We start from the raw sequence: 5170 nt of genomic DNA, 5'->3' as shown, positions 1-5170 counted from the left end.
TTTAATTGAGTCAGGAGGCACTGGATATGCAAAGACAAATATGGAACAGATCCTGTTCTTAAGCTTAATTCTATCAAGGAAGAAAATACACACACACACACACACACACAAACACATATATAAACATATACAGTATAAATACATGCAGTAAGAGAGCTTTACCTGTAGTAAGAAATAAGGGGAAAGAGGTAGAGAATCCAGGAGAGAGCATCACAACTCTCTCTTTCCTCTCCCTTCAGGTTTCTGGCTCACTAATATCTCTTGACTGATTGGAGATCATATTCAATGGGTCAAGATGATATCACCTTATTAGCAGAACTATCATAGTACCCATCCTTTCTTTGTTTCAGGTTATTCATCACTCTTTTGTATTACTTCTTTTGTTTATCATCTCAGGCTGGTAAATGAAAATTGTTGCAGTATGAGCCCAAGCTTGGAGCATTTGAGTAAAGAAATTATTTATTGCTCTACGTTGCCTCATACTAGATCCTTGACATGTCTTTTCCTTTCTCCATTTTGCCCAACCCTCCAATCTCTACCAATATAACTAATATCAAACACAAAGCAGAATTAGCATGATAATTTCATTTTATCTAGCAGTGGGATATTCTATAATAAAAAAAAGAGATGGATGGTAAATGCAAGTCAAAAAGGGGAAAAGGAAGTTTTAGTCAGCATTAGTCCCTTCAAAAGTCAAAGGACTCAGAGATAACTAGATTATGAACCTTGGGACAGTTGATGGTACCTCAAAAGAAGTGGGGGATTTGGGAAGATTATTTAGTTTGGAGGGAAAAGACTGAGGAATTTTTTTTAAAATATTGAATTAGACACAGATACTAAATGACAACAAATCAATAAATGTATAAAAATGCTGAGGAAAATATTGAGTTTGACATGCCCAGGGGACATCTTGTTTAAAATAAAAGGTGGATGATGATAAAGACTGAAGCTCTGGGGAGAGATGGGTTGGATATATAGATCTGTGAGTCACCTGTGTAGAGACATAATTAAACTATGGCAGCTGAGGGAAAGAAAGAGGGAAGTCCAAGGCAGAGCCTTGGGGAACACCCATGGTTAGTGGATATGGATGAGGAGCTGGCAGAGGAGACTGAAAGGTGATTTAAACATATAGAAGAAAAAGGAACTCCAAGAGCCTCCGGTTTTCTTCTCTGTCACTAATGCCCTGGAGTTCTCCCCCTCCTCATATCCCCTGCCTTTCTTTGCTTCCCCAGAGCGCATGATAGACACTTGATAAATGTTTGTTGATTGACTGATTGTCCTCCTAAATTTTTCTTGTGGTTCTTTTCCTTAAGCAAAGATCTGACCAAACCAATTGCCTACTCATTATAATCTCTAGTGACTCCTTATTGCTCTAAGATTAAATATTAGCTCCTCTAGTATTTAATGCCTTCATGACCTTGTCCTGACGTATCTTTCCTTCTTCCTTATACACTCCCTTTCCTGTACTCTACAATCTAATAAAAGTGGCCTTTCTTCAGCGTCTCTCATAGAGCACTTTATCTATATTTCTTTATGTCTTTTTGGTTTCCCCCATTCTACTTTAGATCTTCTCTTTATAAAGTCTTTCCTGAGTCTCAGTCTGCAATCTCCAACCCAATCCTCTCTTCCTAATTACTGTATAATTTTCCTGCTTATATTTTTCTGCTGTCCAATTCTCTATGTATGCATCTCACTCTATGATGCTATAGGCAACTTTTACTTCTATAATTTATGCTTCCTTGGCAAAAAAAGCTACTATGACAGTTCATTGATCAGGAAGCACCATCTTGGCCCATTGAATCTGACCTCCAATCAATCAACCAGCATTTATTAAAGGCCTAATATGTGCCAAACCTGGATTAGGCCTGGGGATATCAAGATAAAAAAAGAAATAACCCCTGTCCTACAGGCACAATTGAACTATTCTACCAGCTACATTTCATTTAAGTAGGTTGGAAAGATGTTGAGAGATATTCAGGTGGAGCAGAAGCTCCTGTTGGCTCTCCTCAGTTAAAAAAAGTGGCCAGGGCACCTGCTCAGGGTGGGTAGGGTGATAAAGACAGCCAGGTATTTCATAAGTGGAAGTTGCATGGTTGAACTGGAAATTTCCATGTTGTTCCTTTATTGCCAGCTTCTGTCTTTTTCTCATCTGATGCTTTGTTGACCTCTTCTTTTTTTACTATGTTGCCTTCAGTGTTCTTAGAGCAACAATTCTTTGTTCTGAAGATGAAGCATTAATTCCTGAAAAAATCTTTCAAAACCCTAACAATTTTAATTAAGCAAATTTAAATAACAGACTCTTCAAGGAGTCAAAGATGGTGGATAGGCATCCTCTGAGGCTCAGGCAATCATCCTGTGACAGTTTGTTTTTTTAACGAATCAATTGTTCCCTTGAGCCCTTGAGGCCTCAGAAACTTTATTTTCTCAATCACCTATCTATCTTCTTTCATACAGCTGCCAAAATGATTTTGCTTGAGTGTAGGTTTGACTTCACTTACTGGATAAACTTTAGGGTTACCTATTGCTTCAAAGAGGAACTTACTCCTCTGTTTGACTTTTTTTTTTACTCCAACCTACTTTTTAAGACATTATTTATTATTTGCCAACCTTCACTTTATGGTTCAACCAAACTAACCTTCCTCTGATACTCACATACAACATTTCATCAGTCTGCTATACTTAGAATATGCTTCCTCACCTCTACTTCATGGAAGTGGCTCAAGCATCATCCTCTACATGAGACCTTTCCTGTTTTCCTGAGCTGCTTGTGCCCTTCCTCCCTTTTGTTGTTTTTGTTGTTCAACCATCTTCAGTGATCTCTTTTGAGATTTTCTTGACCAGATTTTTGGAGCGGTTTGATGTTTCCTTCTCCAACTCATTTGACAAGTGAAGAAACTGAGACAAGCAGTTAAATGACTTGCTCAGGCTCACACAGCTATTAAATGTCTGAGGCCAGATTTGAATGCAGAACGATGAGTCTACCTGACTCCAAGCTTGGTAATTTTTTCCACTAATCCGCCTCATTGCCCTATTCTCCCTTTTTAACTATCTTGAAATGAAAGATTTTATATTATTCTCTGTGTGTGTGTGTGTGTGTGTGTGTGTGTGTGTATGTAAATGTTGTCTACCCAGTTGAAATGCAAACTCCTTGAGGGTAAAGTTATTTTAATTTTTAATTTTTTTGTTTCTTTATACCAATGCCTAGCAGGTAGCAAGCACTTAAAAAAATCGATTCAAGGGACTTAAGAGTTTGAACTCCCTTCATTTTTTTTTTAGATTTTTTTCAAGGCAGTGGGGTTAAGTGGCTTGCCCAAGGCCATACATCTGGGTAATTATTAAATGTCTAGGTCAGATTTGAACCCAGGTACTCCTGACTCCAAGTCTGGTGCTCTATCTGCTGTGCCACCTAGCTGCCCCTCCCTTCATTTTATAGATGAAAAAACTGAGGCCCAGAAAGGTTCCCCACTCAAGGTTATACAAGTTAGAATATGACTGAGCCTGGGTCCAAACTCATATTTTGATTTCCAGTTCAGTGTTGCTTCTGCCATACCCAGCTGCCTTCCTTCTGTGTTGGTTCTTAATTTATTCAGTATTCATAGTGATGTCTGTTAAATTAAATGCATTCATTTCCCTTGCCAACCCTCCTTTCCGCCACTCTGTGCTCTTCAAACTTGTCTTCAAAACTTCAGATACTCAGGGCAAAGGAGGAACTAGCAAGGCAGGGACCAACTTAGAAATTGCATTTTTTTATGAACTTGATTGTACTATTTTTAAACTAGTAATCTGTGATTTTTTTCTTTTTCAGTTGAGATAGAGGATTCTGGAGTCCTTTCTATTTTCATTATTATATTAATATGTAAAATTTTTTCTTGCCTCTACTTTTGTTCTGCACCATTTCTGATGGACCTATTTTTACTGTCCTTTAAGAAAGATGTTTATATTTTGGTGGGGTCAACTAATGGGAAGCACTAAGTTTTAGTGACCAGAGAAGTGGATTTGAGGTGAATAAGATGTGGATTCAAATTCAGTTTCAGATATTCCTTAGCTCTATGATCTTGGATAAATCACTTCATCTCTCTGATCCTCCATTTTTTTCATCTATAAATGGGAATAATATTAACACCTACCTCATAGGTTTGTAAGAAGACTTAAATGAGAAAACACATGTAATCTTTGGCACACACTTCAGAAGTGGATGCCAATACAGAGTTTTCTTCTAAGTGTGATTTTGATGTCTACACTTTCTCATGTAAGCAAACTGAGAATATGAGTTTCCATCTCAAGCTATATAGGCTCTTGTACATTGTATCTTATCTTTATAACAGCATCATCTCACTCCCTGCCAACCCTTCAGAGGGCATCTTAGTTTGGAAATAAAGGAGGCTTCTAAAGAGAGGCAATTTCACTTATTTTGTGTGGTCTCCTGGCTAGGTCTTCTACCTTTATTCCCCTTCTGTTTCAACCAGAAGCCATTTACCTAAGTGCTCCCAAACCTTCAGGGCTAAGGGTCAACTGAATGGAAAGAGACTTGTGCCTGAAATAAACTCAAGGGCATTTATTGATCTTGAGTATACCTTAGGGATAGAGGCTGGACTTGTGACTTCACTGATATAAGGGACTCTCTGATGAGAGACTTCTTTCACTGATGCCAGTTCTTGACTTCTCTGCAATTTATAGTCTTCAAGAATTAACCATTAGAAAAATGGATAGAGTACCAGCTTTGAAGCCGGAGGAACTGAGTTCAAATCCACCCTCAGACAGCAATTACCTAGCTGTGTGGCCTTGGACAAGGCACTTAACCCCATTACCTTGCAAGGACCAAAAAAAAAAAAAAAGTTAAGAATTAACTACCCAGGACATTGAAAAGTTAACTGACTTTCTTACCCAAGGTTTCAGCCAGTATGTGTCAGAGGTCAAATTTGAACCTTACTCTCTGAGACCAGCTGTCTGTCAAATGTCTCTTATCATCACTTCTTATTATAACTATCAGATACTCCCTTTTCTCCTGGTACACACCAACTTCAGGGAATTGCAGCCACTCCCTAACCATGTCAAAGGTGATTTACTTACCTCTTAGAGAATATTGAGGGGCATTGTGACGGAGTGTCAGCATAGTATGCATAAAATACCATAAAGGAAGTTTTCAGCCATGGTCAGGTCTAGCCCTGAC

This window comes from Macrotis lagotis, chromosome 3, assembly GCF_037893015.1.
Source record: "Macrotis lagotis isolate mMagLag1 chromosome 3, bilby.v1.9.chrom.fasta, whole genome shotgun sequence".
In the NCBI taxonomy this organism is placed as follows: Eukaryota; Metazoa; Chordata; class Mammalia; order Peramelemorphia; family Peramelidae; genus Macrotis; species Macrotis lagotis.
The sequence above is the reverse complement of the archived record's forward strand: the minus strand, read 5'-3'. Positions refer to the sequence as shown.